The sequence below is a fragment of the Mus caroli genome, unplaced genomic scaffold (genome assembly GCF_978045245.1).
Source record: "Mus caroli unplaced genomic scaffold, Mus_caroli_1 scaffold_3, whole genome shotgun sequence".
Classification (NCBI taxonomy): domain Eukaryota; kingdom Metazoa; phylum Chordata; class Mammalia; order Rodentia; family Muridae; genus Mus; species Mus caroli.
In genome coordinates this window covers 29,862,887-29,880,284 of record NW_028227258.1, presented here as the reverse complement: position 1 = coordinate 29,880,284, position 17,398 = coordinate 29,862,887, and positions in this window count along the sequence as shown.

The following is a 17,398-nucleotide window of genomic DNA, read 5'->3' as shown; positions in this document are numbered from 1 at the left end:
ACTCGTGCATGAATGGCTGAAGGAAGTCTAGGAAAGTCAATTAAAGAGCAGCACAAAGGGCAGCCTAGGAGGTGAACAGGCATGTAGGTGTCTGCAAGAAAGCCATTGAACTTTAATGAAACGGCGCAGCGAATTTTTTCTGTTTTCAAAAGACCAAAAAGTTAAAAATAAAAAAATCATATTGACCCTTTATACAAAGTTTATAATTTGTATTTAAATTAGAATATGAGATATATAAGGAATTTGAATATGCTGTGCCATTAGTTTTCTTGGTGGAGGAGGGGAAAGAGAATGAAGGAAGGAGGGAAGAGGGAGAGACTCATGTGAACAGAGGCACACACACACATACATAAACACATAGATGCACACGTGTACACACACATGTATACACACATATTTGAACATTCTCCAGTTCTGAGTGCCATCTCTGGTCCTAGATTTCTTTTTTAGAAATGGATAACCATGCACAAAAAGGGATGGGACTCTCTCAACTGAGGCTGAAATCCGTCTGGAGGAATATTTTGGTATTTCATGGCTGCACTTTGAAAAGAACAATAAGGTTCTTTATCCAAGAGAGATATAAAATTAAGGCCATTTTTCTTTTTACAAACCCGGGTTTACTTATGAGTATGCATTACTTCTTTCTCATAAGCCCTGGGTTATTTGGAGCAGACATGCTGTAATCCTCCACTTTCCTCCCCACAATTCCTCATGAATTAAGTGGGGGCTCAAACATTTAGGTGAAGAAGACCACGTGACCACAGAGGTGGATTTGAAAAAGTGAAGTGCCTCATCTGTCCTCTACTTTTTTTTTTTTTAAAGTGAATTTAGCGCTGCGAAATGCTTTAGTAAGGGAATGGAATACCTAAGATTTTACGTGATCTCTTTCCTAGTAAAGGAGACTACATTTAGGAAGGGGGCTGTGGGTGGGTTTCTGTCGGATGGATTTAATTAGAATCAGACCATAGAAGGTCTTGGTATCAGACACTGGCAATAAGCTTTAATCTTTGCTTCTCGATGTTTCCAATACTCTGGCGCTGAAGTCATAGTTCTTATTGTAAAGAAGAAGAAGAAAAAACCCTAAAAAGCGGTATGGGTCCCATCCACGGAAGTTTGGATCATTTCAAAGGGCTCTTAATATTTTAAAGTAGGGTGCTGCTAGTTTTGTTTTTTAAAATGGAAGGCTTATAAAATTTGCATGTATATAGATAGAGTAGCACCAGGTGACAAAGGGAGCCCTGACAACATGCCTGTGCCCGCACCCTTACCATCTCATGGCGCCAAGGAAAGGTCGGGATGGGAAGCCTAAGGGAAATTCATCATGACCATCTCTTTATAGACCGTTTTTATAAGGGAGTATCCAATTTTCATGTAAATACTTCTCAGTCTAGGAGGTGGAGGTGGGTGGGGAGCTGTGGCTCCTGTTTGCACCCTATGGTATGACGTCACCTGCCTCTACTGTGAGGTAGCCAGGGGCCTCCATCAGATATATTGGTGTTGAGCTTCCCCGCTTCAGAACTGTGAAACCAAATAAGCCTGCTCTCTTTATAGGTAACCAGTCTCTGTTATTCTGTTATAGTACCAGGAAATGGACTAAAACAAGAGGTTTCTGTTAAAAAAAACAACACACTAAAGCAAGCCAGATGGGTCAGCTGTCTCATTCCTAGGTACCCTAGCCACAAAAACATATAGTTGCTAAATGTCTAGAACAAATGTGCTATGGTAACAAAATCTCTAATAGCCCAGACAAAAAAAACCAAACAAGCAAAAAGCCTATATCAAACTCACATTGCCGATAATAGCAAATATGAACAAATAAATTACGATAGCAAGTAAGTAAACGTGCATATTAATAATGCACAACATGAGTGAATCATACAAAGATAGTTTGAGCAGAGGCATCAGAAATAAGACCTCAGTATTATTATGAGAAAGTGTGAACTCAGACTAGAAGTGTTCTCCAGCGGCAAAGGGTGAGAGAATGTGTTTCCTAGTCTGGGTATAGGTTATTCACATGTGTTACTGGGGTCAAACGTATGGACTCGCACACTAGGATCCTCCTTCCCTCCTCTCCTCTTACGCTGACTGTGGAACCCGAGCATCACACACACTGGGCACACACTCTGGGCACACATCACACACACTGGGCACACACTCTGGGCACACATCACACACACTGGGCACACACTCTGGGCACACATCACACATACTGGGCACACACTCTGGGCACACACTCTGGGCACACATCACACACACTGGGCACACAATCTACCCTTACTTGGTTTTTCTCCCTCCCGGAAACACCCTATCACATCCTCCCTCCCTCTGCCTCTATGAGGGTGTTCCTCCACGCCACCAACTCCCACCTCCCCGCCCTCCATTCCCCCACACTGGGGCTTCTATCCAGCCTTCATAGGACCAAGGACCTCCCCTCCCATTGATGCATGACAAGGTCATCCTCTGCTACATATGCAGCTGGAGCCATGTGTAACTAACCTACATTCTCAAACCAGTTCGCTGTGAAACAAAACTTACCCTCCTCCTCAAATGGGTATAATCCCTGTGAAATTAGGGAACCCAATCAATAGAGGAGTAAGACTGGGAAAGAGTCCTAAGCAGAAGAGAAGGCAGGCGTGGGATGTGGCCAGTGCATCTGGTCTGAATCATTGAGGGGGTAGATGAAATTCTAGGTTATGAGAAATAACACCAGAGGCCAGTGTTAAGACCGGAGTCTGAGTCAGATAACAACCATCGATGTTAAACCAAACTCAGATGCAGAGGAGGCTGCAATGCCCACTTGAGACACGAGCAGGGGGGGTCACAAAGTGTCCAGACTGACCTACTAAGCTCTGTCTGAGTTGAGAGGACTCCGATCTGGGAGTAAAACCTGAGAGACATGGCACGCTCTCTATAAAAGGCTACAGAAGAAGACGGCGCTGCTCATCTTTTTTTCTAGGCCATTGACTAGAAACCTATACTATAACCATGCATTCCCAGTGTTCCAGACCAATCTGACTTCTACATGTAGAACAGGTGGCGACAGTTGCCTGCTTACTCATTCTTTATTTCTCATTAATACAGGGCCATAAAAAGGACGAACAGAATCCCAACATGCGATACTTAATGATTTGTGAATTGTAAGCAACTGTACTGATTTTTCCTGTGAGTCCAAGGTTAAGTTTCTGGAATACTCACTGCCTGAGCGCGACCAGCGCTCTGGCCTTGGTGTGTTATCATATAGAACAGGAGGCTCTGAGGCTTTTTAGGGAGGGTCCATTCTCACTGCCCCTATAAGACCCCACCCCAATATCATCATACTGAGGGTTTGGGTTTCCCCCAATGAATTTTGAGGGGATGCTAACACTTAGTCCTTAGCACTAGATAATAAAAGCTAACAGTTGTCAAGTACTTGATATATATCAGGTGATAGCCTTGGAACTTCACATTTATTATTTGAATTGATCTTCATACCTGCCTTGACACTTAGAAGAAAAGGCACTGAGCAGCAAGGAATAGTCACAATTCAAAGCCAGTTTAGTTAACCTTCTTTTGGAGACAGAATCTTACTATGTATATCCAGGCTGGTCTGGAACTCACAACCTTCTTGGCTCTGCCTCCGGAGTTCAGGACTATAGACATGTACCACTATGGCCAGATGGATTATCGTATTTTCTAACTGTCCATTGTAAGGGTCATCTACTAAAGATGGGTCTATGCCCTCCTGATGAGAGGCCTGTGACAGAGAAAATGACAGTTTGTTGCAAGAATTGAAGATGTCATGCAATCAACATGGAGTAGAGTTGTTCTTAAACAGGGTCATACATGACCAATGCCTATCTTAACCATGATCATACATGACCAACACCCATCTTAACCAAGTCATACATGATCATACATGACCAATACCTGTCTTGACTTCCATAGGTCCAGAAGCTCTTCCTCCTGTGATCCACCAGTTGACTGAAGTTCCAGGACCCTTCACAACCCTACAATCCTGGAGTAAAGCTCCAGCCAGGCCAGCCTGGCTCATATGCCTTAGCGCTTACTTCCCTCTATGCCTTGGGGCTGATCTTCCAATTTTCCTCTATGATGAGTGGTCAGATTCAGAGGACCTAAGGGCTGGAGGAGAAATATGAGAATCCAATACTCAAAACCCAACACATACCATTGCAGCCGGGACACAATGCCTGAACCCTGCTCTGACATAGAACTCTTGGTGGTGGCTTCTCTCTAGAATCTCTGGAAGGAAGATTGATGAGAAGGTGGTCTCTGGGGTGGCCCTTCCACAGATTCTTCTGCAGGGATAGAGAAAATACACAGGGGTTGTAGCTTAAACACCCATAAGAAGGACTCTAAATGAGTGAAGGTGGTGGTGAGACCTCATATAGGAGAATGGGGTTAACTGTGTATATGGGGTTGTGTGGACGTCAGAGTTCATACCTAATATTCTGGTTCCAAGAAGGGCTTGAAAGCTGCGTTCACACAGAGCTTTTCATTAGATTTGGAAAGTGATCCATGCTGGGTGTGAGGGGTGTGGGGAGGCTGGTGGGGGGGGGGGGCGGGGACTGATGGGAAATGTGGTGACTTGAAAAAAAAAAGCCATCCCTGAGGAGGCTGTTCAGCTCAGCTCTGTCTGAGGCTTGCCAGTTGGCAAGGAGGATGCTTGCCAGGACTTTTGACTTACAGAAGATGGAAATCCGGATTTTTTTTTTTAAGTGGGAAATCTCCTATTTTTAAAAATGCTGTGTGGGCCAAACCAAACACGTTTGTGGGTTGAATCCAGTCTGTGGCCTGCAATTTTAAGACCTTTGATTTATAGTCCTCGCAAAACATGACATCTCTGTTTCAGTTTGTAACTTCTCGAGGCTGCGTACTTGCTCAGTTCATCTTCTATCCTCTACCTCCATAGCACCTTTGTTTGTTTGTTTAATTTAGTTTTTTAGGACAGGGGTTCTCAATGCAGCCATGACTGTCCTTGTACTCAGAGATTTCATCCCCCTCTGCCTCCTGAGTGCTGGGATTAAAGGTATGCCCACCCCGTACCAATTTTAATTACACTCATTATTCCATCCTTAGACTCAGATGCTCTTAATGGCGCAGCTTGCCTCTTCTCCTGTTTGCACTCTCTCGGTGGCGTCCTATGTCGATTGACAGGATGCAGTGCTCAGAAGGTGCTAGTGAGATAATGTTTGTTAAAGAATGCATTTTCAAAGCTCAACAAAGGAAACTTGATGCTTCGCTTGGGGTCCATTCCACAGACTGTGCCAAACCCTGTATATCTCAGGGCACATTTTGAGATTTCTACTTTCAGTAAAGGCTGATTGCAATTAAACCCAACTTTCTTGTTTAAAAAAAAAAAGCCTAAAATGGCTGGGCAAACTATAGAAGATGTTTTGTTAATAACACTCAAGATCTAAGAAGACGGTAAAGAATTGTCTTGAGAGACCAAGGAGGTCATTCCAGCATTCACTGACACTATAGTAAACCACATGTCACAAACCTTCCTCCACTGCAGCAAGCTGGTGACTTGTTCAGCTTCCTTGCCTCATTCTAATAAAGGGGATCCCAAGTGAAACGATTCTTTCACCATGCTTATTAGATCTATTTAAAGCCGTGGAAAGACCGTTGAGCATCAACCCGAGTGTATCATACTTACTTGCTCTGGGCCCGACATTTCCAGGGTCCTTTTGGGCCCCTCTCTAGCCATCCCTCTCCACTGGGCCAAGAGCATACACTTATCCAGGTCCTCTGCAGTTGCTCCTCCATTCTAACCATGCCAAGGATTCTGGGCAGTGGAATCCTACAAATAGCACCAAAACCCATTTCCCTTCATAGGTCTTTCTTCAGGCCTAATCTATAAAGGGTATATTTTACCACTGCAGTATGCTTTCCTAGGTTTCAGAAAGGCACCACTGTGGTGTGTGTGTGTGTGTGTGTGTGTGTGTGTGTGTGTGTGTGTGTATACAGGTGAGGAGTGACTAGGTGGGATTGAGGCTGGCCTTGAGGTGGGCTGTAAGACTCTGCCCAGTGCTTGGGCTTAAGCCTCTGAGCAGATTATTGAAAAGTAGCAAATATTAGTCATTTTAGAAATCAACTGTGTGGCGCTCTCCAGATTGGATTTGTTACTATGACAACAGGAGAGCAGCCAGGTCATGATGACAAAATTGTATCTACCACAAGTCTTATACATCTTGGATTTCCAAGTCAGAAAGAGATTCTTACTCAGGTGCCAGACATGTAATGAATGTGCATAAGGTGGGTGGCCTGGAAGATGTAAGTCATGAGGGGGTTACAATGTATCTGTCTGGATGTTTGTCTGCCGTCCATTGCCAGCATCTGTCTGGTGTTACATCCTATCCATTTGCAAAGGTTTCTGCCCAACTTTAACCTGTTTTAAGGAGTTTTCTTAATGATATTTTAGGTCCAAACAATAGGGGCAAGAGTAAGAACATATACAACATGATAACAATTAGCTAAATATCTCACTAATTATAGAAAAACAGTGAAACCTCATATAACCAACACTAATATGGTTCAAAAAAGGTTAAATGCTTCTCACAGAAAGCATTGCTGTATTTAATTATAATTGTTTTGTCAAACTCAGCACATTGAAGGAATTGAGTACAATTTGTTTTTTTTTTAAATAATCCCCCTAAGAAGCTATATACTGATAATGTATTATATATATAACAGAATGAAGACAATTTTAAAGTCACCATGATTTAGCTTCCTACTTTATGTTATTGACTAGCCAGTATATTCTAATAATGAGAAAATTTGAATTGAGGTAGAATATCCATAGCACACAATTAATAGATATACAGTATATAATTCAGAGTTCTATATACTTTATATTCAGAGTATGCTATCAATTTTGGACAATTGTCACCTCTTTCTAGTTTCAAAATTTTCATTAACCCAGAGGAGTGGGGACCTCATGCCTATAGATCACCACTCTGTTTGCCCTGCCCCTACACCATAACTAATAATCTGATTTCTGTCTCTATAGATCTGTCTGTTCTAGATACATTGCAAGAAACAGTCATATAACATACGGCTATTTGGGCTTGGGCTTTTCACTTGTCACAATGTTTTTGAGCTTCATCTAGCTTGTAACATTTGTCAGAATCCCCGTGCCTGAACACTATTACACTTTCTGCAGATAGAGCATTTTCTTTATCCATTCATCCATTGATGGGCCTTTGTTTTAGTTTTTCCTTTTTTACATGTGATAATGTTGAGATAAATATTCATGGACACCTTTCTATAAGAATACATGTATTTCCATCTCTCTTAAGGGTATGTCTAGGAGTAGAATTGCTGGGTTATAGAAAAATTTAAATTTAACTTTTTAAGGAACTGTCAAAATATATCCAAGTTTTGTTTACTCTTGTTAGCCTTGAATTATAAATGATGTACTGTATATTTTCATGGAATAATTTAACTGAGCTATAACTCATATATTACAAAATGATTAAATTGCACGACTAAATATTTCTAGTACATTCATAGAGCTGTGTAACCATTACTATATTTAATTTTGAAATACTTCAAGATAAAACCTCCCCAAAGAAACATTATATTCCTTATCAGCCATCTCATATCCTTTTATGCCTCTACACCCAGGTAATAGTTGCTTGCTTGAAATATTTGAAATATTTCATATAGAATTCTTCTGTGCTGGCTTCTTGCACTAATCATAGTATTTTCAAGGTTCCCCCATTTTGTGTCATATATATAAAGTGCATAATTTCCTGTTATTGGCTTAAAAATGCCCCATTAAATGAGCATTCTATATCTCATTCATTTGTTACTTGTTGGCTGTATGGGCTGTTTCCACTGTTTACTTATAAACATTGCTATTATAAAAATACATGTGCACACATCTGTGCAGACATGAATTTTGCATTCTTTTGGATATACATCTGGAAGTGGCAATAGCAGAATGTAGAGGAAATTTAATATAACAACATAGCTACTCTGGCTGAATTACAGACACCCCTTTAGTACAAACCTTTAATCCCAAACAATGACGGTGAAGTCAGTTTGTGGAGGGAAGCAGCCATGTTTGAAGGTCTACCTGATGTCTACTTGAGGGGCAGACAAAATGATGACTTAGAGGAAGATTTTACAGAATGAGTCAGAGATAGGATAGACCCAACTTTTATGAGAAAAGACAGGAAAGAGAGACAACTTAAAAGAGCAGCAAGGGGGAGAGAGAGGAGTTCTGTGGAGTTCAGTTCCATGCAGTCAGTGTAGTTCAGTTTGTGGATTTTAGAAGCAGTCTTTCCAAGCAGAGCAATTCAGTGAGAAGCTGAGAGAAGCCAGTTTGAATCAGTCAGCTTGGAATGGGTTTGAGCCAGAACAGCTGAGTTGAACCAGCCAGCCAGAGTTCAGAAAGAACTAGAAAGGGTGAGCTTATTAAGTGGTAAGCCTCTGAGACAACGATTATATCAGGTGACTAAAAGTTACTTTTACAGCTGGGTTTGATCAGAGTGAGAGTGTTAGAAAGGACGAGTCTGTTGGCAGTTAAGTCAGGAGGGGAAAACCCTCTTGGTTGGATTTCTCTTCTTGCAAAAGAGATCCCAGAGGTAGGCCATGATCCCTTCTGCCATGTGAGATCACAGTAGAGGATGAAGTTGTTGCTTCCAGGCTACTTAGTCTGCAGTGTTTTGTTTAGTCAACTCTGACATCGGATGGCCATAGTTATTATCTTTTTGTCTAATTGTAGTGGGTGTGAAAAAGAATTGTATTGCAGTTTCCTTTTACCTTTCTCTAGAGTCAATGGATGCCTTATCCTTAGTAACTATATGTCGTCATTGGGTAATATCTGTTCAGATTATGTACCTATTAAAAATGTAAAAAATATTTTTATATGTGCAAATGTTTTGTTTGCGTGTATGTCTGTAGACCACTTGCATGCCTGGGGTCCATAGAGCCCACAAGGGAACATCAGATCCCCTGAAACTGGAGTTTCAAGCAGCTGTAAGCTTCTATGTCAGTGTTGGGAATCAAACTCTGGGTTTTTGGAAGCACAGCCAGTGTTCTTAACTGCTAAGGCATCTCTTTAGCCTCATACCTAAAATTTAAAACAAAATGTAATCCCTTAATAAAGATTTTCAATATGTATGTGAATATATGGATATTTTGTTTGTTTGTCTGTATACCATATAAATATGCAGCATCCTTAAAATCTAAAAGAGGGTGTCTGATCTCCCAGAACTTCGGTTGTAAATGATTGTAAGACCACATACAGGTGCTGAAAATTGAATCTTGGTCCTCTGGAAGTACAGGACGTGTTCTTAACTTCTGATCTGTCCTTCTAGTCCCTCTGTGACCATCTTAAAATTGGGTTATGTTTTTATGGATTTTTTTTTGATGCAAGTCCCTTATCAGACACGTGCTTTGGAAACTTATGCATACACTGTGGGTTGTTTCAGATGATGGCCATTGAAATATAAAAGTTCTTGATTTTGATAAAGGTCAATTAATCCGTTGCTCCTTTTATTCTTGTTTGGTTGGTGTTAAATCTAAGAAACCACTGCCTAAAACCAAGTTCTGAAAATATCCTGTTTCTTTTTTTTTTTTTTTTCTTCCCTATTTCCTAATTTGAGTTCTTTCTAAATTTTAGTGTTTGATTATTTTGGGTTAATTTTGCATTTGGTATGAAACAGGGTCCAAGTTCATTCTTTTGCATATAAACATCCAACCATCCCAACCATGGTCTCTTTATAGTATTTTCACAAAAATTCTGAAAGTTTCCCTCACAAATATGTTTTCTTGCTAAATTCCATATTTCTTCCAGTTGGCTCTTGCACAAACCGGAAGCCTGGGGTTATTCATCCGGGCTTTGAATCTCTGAGTTCTGTGTTTGTGATGTCAGTGGTCATAGAAATGGTTATTGTCATTTGGGGCATTTTTCTTTATGTGTTTTCAGTAATTGTGTCGTATCGCTCATTCCAACCATTCATTTCAAATGGCATTTATAAAGTAGTGGGTCTCACGTAACACTAGAATTAGCTCCCAATCAGAATTATCCAGGGAACTTTTAAGTATTGCCAATGACAGACCCCTTCCAGCCTCATTATGTGAAAATCTCAGAGGCTGTGGAGTATGTGTCTAATATGCCACTGGGGCTAGGAGCACTCCCCTAGGTATTGCTGTCAGCAATCATTTGAATCATTTTTTACAAAGCATTTTACTCTGTACCTGAAGCCTCCCATCTTACATCCCAGTGCCTTGACGGTCCCACAGCACGTCTCCTGGGATCTACCATCCATTTGTCTGAGCACTGCTTTATTGTCTCGCATAGCTCTGACTTGACTTCCTTTCTGCGGTTGTTTGTCATGTCGATGGTCCCCAGTGAATGCCAGCTCCTGCATCTGGGTCGGTCTAGTCGTCTTCCTTTGAAATGGGGTAGCCACGTGACTTGCGTCAATCACTGGATTTGCTGGAAACAACCCTGTTCCGTGACACGGTTCCTGGACACGTGACAGAGAAGCCGACGTGTGAAAAGGCTATCTGAAGAAGGAGAGGCCCCAGAGCAGGAACCCAAACGAGCAAATGTTTTAAGTGCTTTGGTTAGCACTGAGGTCTATTCTTCCCTGGGAATGCTTTTCTGTAGCTCTTGGCTCTGCCTTCTGACCTTCCCTTTCCCCTGTGTGCCAAGCTTTCTTTCTTCCCATGAAAGATAGCTTGTGTTTGCAGCGCCACAGGTTTTTATTCCAGATGCTTCCTGGATGTAGAGGTTTAGCACTGAAAAGGTCTCTGCACTCCCCCCAGCCCCCGTCAGTCCTTTCAGCAGTAGAACTTTTGTTAATAGAGTTTTCTTAGGAAGCTATGGGCCCTGCATATGTCTTATTGGCATTTGCTTTCCTGAGGTAAGCATCTCTACGCTGGCCTTCGGCTGAGCTGACAGGGGGATAGTAGCTAAGGTTTTCAGGAGTTTTGTGAACTATGCAGTTCTGAGGCTTCATATACGACCCTTTCTTGGGTCTTGAGAAAGGTTCCCCTAACCCCATTTTCTCAGTTTTTCTGTTTTTGGAAGGGTTCTGGATTTTTATCTTGTTCATACGTTTTTTTTTTTCCCTGTGTTTTTCCTTTTTCCTTTTAAGTCATGATCACACCAAGTTGTCCAGGCTAGCCTCAAATTTGTGATTTTCCTGCCTCAGCCTCCGTAATAGCTTAAAATTCAGGCACCATGGCTAGCTTCAAAAGCCCCCTGTTCCGGGGTGTGTGTGTGTGTGTGTGTGTGTGTGTTTGAGACAGGGTTTCTTTATGCGAATCCCTGGCTGTCCTAGACCAGGATGGCCAGATCTACCTATGTCTGCCCCCCCCACCCTCCATGTCTGCTGGGATTAAAGGTGTATACCACCACCTCCCATTCAAAAGTCACATTTTATTTTATTTTAATTTATTTTTGAGACAGAATTTCTCTGTGTAGTCCTGGCTGTCCTGGAACTCACTCTGTAGACCAGGCTGGCCTCAAACTCAGAAATCCACCTGCCTCCGCCTACCAAGTGCTGGGATTAAAGGTGTGCGCCATCACTGCCTGCCCGATTTCATGTTTTATTGTTAATGCTAGTTGTCACCTGTAGGACCTGGGAACTTTAATCTCAGCAATTCTTGGCTTCCTCCTGTTTATCAGTCATCCTATTCCTCATTGACTTCCTTTTATATATACTGTAAGTAAAAACTTATTGGCACCTCTAGGACTCTGGATGAAGATCTTAAGTCTCATTTACTTTCCTTGTTACAACAGGCTGCAGAGTTACAATGTCTGCCTCTACACAGTGACATCTTTTTCATGGGCCCTCAACTAAGACTGTGAGGCATCTGTTTCTTTTCTACGATTTCAGACTTTTGCTACTCCTTGTAAACCTCCTCCCACAATGCTTTGCGTGTTTGTCTTAGAGATTGTGTTGGAGAGCTCTGTAAATTCACATTGAACATTGGCGGGAGTTCCAGTTGCCCCAGCTTGTCCCTGTGTCTTAGCTTCAGTTGTCCACTCATCACACCTGGGAAGAAGACGCCTCAGGTGAGGAGTTACCGCCATCAGATTGGCCTGCGGGTGGGACAGTGGACATTTTCTTGATGGTTGACTGATGTAGAAGACAACAGTCCACTGTGGGTAGTAAGTAACACCTATGGGCTGGAGGGTCTGGGCTGAGTGAGGAAAGTCACCGAGCAAGCCAATAAACAGCATTCTGCAGTGGTATCTGCTTCGTTTCCTGTCCCTACTTTCCTGTTTGACTTCTCTCAGTGATGAACTGTTACGTGTAACCCTTTTGTCCCCAGATTGCTTTTGGTCATGTTTATCACAGTAACGAAAAGCAAACAGAACATCCTGGACATGGGTTAACATCTTTTATTTTAGCCATCTCAGGGCAAGAATCGTGGTATCGTGTTGTGGTTACAGTGTGAATTTTTTTTCTGATTATTTCTGGGCTTGGCATATTTTAATATGGTTACTGACTGTTTTAGTTCCTAGCTTGTAAAAGAACGCTTTGAGCACTTGTTCACTTTTCTGGTTCGTTCTCTCTCTCAGGAATGTTTGGACATACTCTGAATGATAGGTACTTTTTCCCTTCTACGTTTCATAAATCACTTTCTCCAATTCTGTAGGTTATTTTTTCACTCATTTTAAGTCTTTCTTTAAAAAAAAATAACCTAAAAGTGAGAGTCTTAAAGTTTATGTATTTCAGTTTATCAGTCGGTCCCTTAGTGGTTACCTGTTCATGTGTCTTGTGTAGGAAACCCTGCCTTAAGCAAGTTCACAAAGATATTTTTCTGTTGTTTTCCCAATGTTTTTTTATGTGATTATCAGTTATGTTTATAAACTTTCCCTGCTTAATATTTGTATATTCTATGAAGAAAAGGTTCAGTTTCTTCCTGTATGAATATACCACATAATGGATGGAACCCTTCCTCTCTCTCTCTCATTGCTCTGTGGAGTCCTTCCTCTGCCATTGTTAAGGGCATTTATGTGTATGTGGGCTTATCTTCAAGTTCTTTTTTTCTTTTTTCTTTTTTCTTTTTTTAATTTCTGCTCTCTGGTTTAATTTCAGGCCCCGAGGAGTAGCAGACTGTGTTGATTACTATGCACTGCAAACTATTTCACTGTCTGAAAGAGCTATATCCCCAGCCTGTTCTTCACAAACAGTCTTAATGAACGACTGTGTCATTTATAAATGAGATAATCGTTTATACTTTAAAATTATACATAATCAAAAGATATACATATAAACATTCCTAGAATAACCACATAGCAAAATATTAGAAATAATCCCAGTGTTTACTGAAAAGTTAAGAGGAAATCTTTAAAAATAACGATTGAAAAGCAAAATTCTATAATGCATATAATGAATAAATGCTATGGATAAATCCCAAAACCATATTGGGCAAAAGGCGTCAGACATGTTAGAATATATCTTGCATGATTTTATTTATATGGAGTTCTAGAAGAGGTGCAATGAATCAAACATGATATAAGAATTTGTTTGGCAAAAGGAATTGCTCAAGTCATCCAACAACAACTGGAAGGTGGTCCTGAGATGACTCTATTCATATCAACTGAAATAGGGCTAAAATCATGGTGTATGAATGAGAACTCAGTGTAAAAACGGGTGTTGCTTTTCCCTTTCAGTGTCTATGGTCAGTAAGTGGACACTTTTAAAGTAATAATAATAGCACTATCAATAATGTTTACTGTATTTTCTGCACTTCATACCAACCGTGCCATGTAATGTCTCTACATGCAGTCCCATTTTCTCCTAGCAAAATATTCTAATAGTTACTCTTCTATTATTATCCTTATCTTATAGATGGAGAAACTGAAGCACAGAAAAGCTAAGTCATTTATTCAAAGTCTCCTGACTATTAAGTGGCAAAACTGGACGATGGCCTTGCCATCTTAACCTTAACCATAGGTAGATGCAACAAGGCAGAGGTGTTCTGCCTATACGGTGCCTCACGAAAAAGTTGATTTTACGTTTGACAAGACACGTCCCCTCGCTTCAGTCAGCAACATCACTGGTGGATTTTGGAGAAGAATCTCTTGGTAGGTTTAATACTTTGCTATTTAAGCTTTGAGAAGAAAATTCTCAGCATATAACAGAACAACAGACTGGCACATAGGCCAGGGAGCCGGGCGGGTGTGTGCCGACTAGATTATTGGATTCATACAGCTGTAAGCCCCTTGCTTAACCAGGCTTGTGCAAACGGGATCTGTTCCTTGATCTGTCTGAAAGGGAATTTTTCAGCTGTCACTCGGAGCCAAATACTTCTTTTCTGCTCGTCTGCTCTGAAAGATATTTATAATTTGTTTTTGATTTATTGAAATTTGCCTGGCTATAGAGGAACGGTCTCTTGTAAGCTTTGGCCTCTCAACTCTCTCCAGCTCCCCTCTCCCCTGCCCCGTTCTCTTTGTGACACTGCCTTCCTATGAGATGGTTCTGCGAGCACACACATTCTCCTCTGAAGTTTATAAAATGGCATATGACGCTGTGCAGTGTACGCCGTCATTTTCTTTATTAAGACACTTGGAGGTTACAACAGGTGGTGTGGGTGTACAGAGAAAGGCAGAAATCCCTGCATATGCGTTTCTGTTGGGTACGTTTGCTGGGAACAGTGGCTGAAGTCGTGGTTCTAGAAATTTAGTTTTGAAAGTTAATGACATTGAAAGGTATTTATAACCCAAATTGAAGTTTCTTTCTTTTTCTTTTGTTAAAGGTAATTAACACCCTCATAAAACAATATAATGTAATTTTCCAAACAACCCTCATCTGTCAGTAATCTTTCCGAGTACACACGAATAGTCCAAATTTGAAGTATGTGTAAATTTCTAACATCTACATGATGGGTCAGGTTCTAGAGGCATTAGGATTGTGTCTTCTTACATTTAAAATGTAAGCCCATTCGAGCCCTTTCTTCCACTTTATTGCTTTTGTTCCTAGTCACCTCCTTCCCCACTTTATCTTTCTGCCATGCCTGCCTGTCAAAAGTCCCGTTTGTTTCTCGCATTTGATGACCTAGAGATGGGAGGCGGTGGCAGTGATTCTGTCAGTGAGGAGTCCTGGGTCAGAGCCTGGGCTCTCTCAGTAAGGAGAAGAATGCTGTCTCCCTGCATGGTCGGCTGCTTCCTTGTTCTTGAGTTGCTCGGTGAAAAGGCACCAAGACGATAGAACCCAGGTTTCAGGGTAATATGCTTCTGGAAAGGGCATCTTGATTTTGTATGATATGACAGATGGGCTCTCCAATTTTGCCCAGGCAATAGGCTAATGCGTAGACAATATACAAATCCTTGGGAGGTAAGGACTCCACACTGCATGCCTTGCTTGACTTTAAGGCCCCAGGGTGATTCCAGGGTGACTTCTAATGCTGTCTGTACAGATAAAGATTGTCTTCTTATGATTTCGATTGCTGTTATTTTGGCATCACAACATATAACTACAAACTTAGCAGCTAAAACAAAGCAAACTTAGTAATTATAGTTCTGGTGGTCAGGATTCCTAAATCCCCAGTGCTGACTGAGAAGGCTGTTGTCCTGGACATTCTAGGGGAGAACCCATTAGACTCCTTCTTCTTGCTTTTGGAATAAAGGTTTTAGACACTCTTCTATCTTCCGAGACAATATTTCCATCCAGAATCCCTGTTTCCATTGACACAGCTCCTCTTCCTCTGCAATTCTGCTTCTGTTTTACAAGGACTCTTGTGCATAGGATATCTTTCTATCTTAAGTTCGTTAACTTCATCTACAAATGTTTTGCCTCCTAGATGTTTTAGAGTTTGGGGCATTCACCTGTGTGTGTGTGTGTGTGTGTTGCATGTGCACAGTATTATTCTTTCCGTCATGGTCCTGTTCATCGACTAGCTGTTTGCTTTTTCCTACTGTTGATACAAACCAAAGGCAAATTGGAATCAGCTGGGCCATAGAATTTTTAGAGCTATTTTAATTTTTTTTTTTTTTTTTTGGTATCTGTCTCCATGTACAAATCAAAGTAATGATGTTCTGCCGACTCTATAGAACAAAGTGGGTTCAGACCACAGAGCCTTGCTAATCCATGCATTCTTTGAGCTTGATGCAGAGAATCTTCTGGGTCTTGAAATCTTAGTGCTAAAGGCTGGCATATTTCTGACATATCATACTCACGAAAGGCATAAAGCGAAGCTAATCCTCTGGATAAAGGTCTCAAATCCATAAAATTCCAACTCTTATCTCTCCACTGAGATCTGATCATTCTAAGAGCTTATGAGAGATGCTGAAGGACCCTCTCATGGGCAACCCCCACAGACCACAGCATCATCCACACGGACTGTGTGCTCTGCTGTTGCCATCAGCATGGAAAATGGCCTTTGTGTTTGTGTCAACTGTTTAAAGGTCTTTATTCTTTTTTCCCTCTCTCATATTTCTAGAAAATGGTATGATGCAGAGGAACACCATGAGCAGTAAGTTTGGTGAGATGGGGGATGACTGGATGTGCTGAAGAAATTTAGGGGAACAAGGAGAGGAGGGTGAGGAGAAGTCCGGGCAGCTCCATATTGAGAAGGCAAACAGAGACTGAGTGGAAGTTTGGAGGAACAATGCAGGTTACGTTGTAACTGCTAGTGAGAGATGAATGTGGAATGGTGAGCTGTATCATTCTGGGGCTCCGGAGGTTTGGGTTTGGTATATGCATTCATTGCTCAACAGCTAAAAGATGGTAATTAGGAATTCCACAGAGGAGAGTATAGATGGCATAGAGCAGAGGCTCAAGGAGAGAACATTGAGAGGACTGGCAAAGAAAAAAGTTTGCAACCCATGTACAACATTACCACCACCACCGCCGCCCACTAAACACCCACACTAAGCAACTGAGGTTACTTGGAATGTGGAAAGAACTGACATTAAAATTTTGGGCTGGAGGTAGAGTTCAGTGGTAGGGAGCGTACTTAGCCTGGATCACACACACACACACACACACACACACACACACACACACAATCCTTCTTGAGTCCATTTAGTGTTTCTCATATGTCTATGTATTTAGAGATGACAGTCTGGAGTTGGTTTCAGAAGGAAACAGTCTCCTCCAGCAGCCATTGATTGTTGGTAGCTCTTATTCTAGGCACCGGGTCTCATGCACGGTCCCCGATCCACGTTGGCATGCGAGCATAGTTGTTATTCAGTTATGAGGTCTTGTTTTACGCAACCACTTGTTGAGATTCATGGGTGCAGGCTTCCTGCTATGTCTATCCTAATTCTCCCTGGGCACTGTAGTTTACACACGAGAAGCAACTGCTCAGGGTGGTATTTTGTTCATTGATTACAGTAGTAACTGGCTGTGGTAATCGGTTAGGGAGGGAAAGAAATATACGTGACATTTCTTAAGATGAAAAGGCAAAAAGGAAGGTCTTTTGG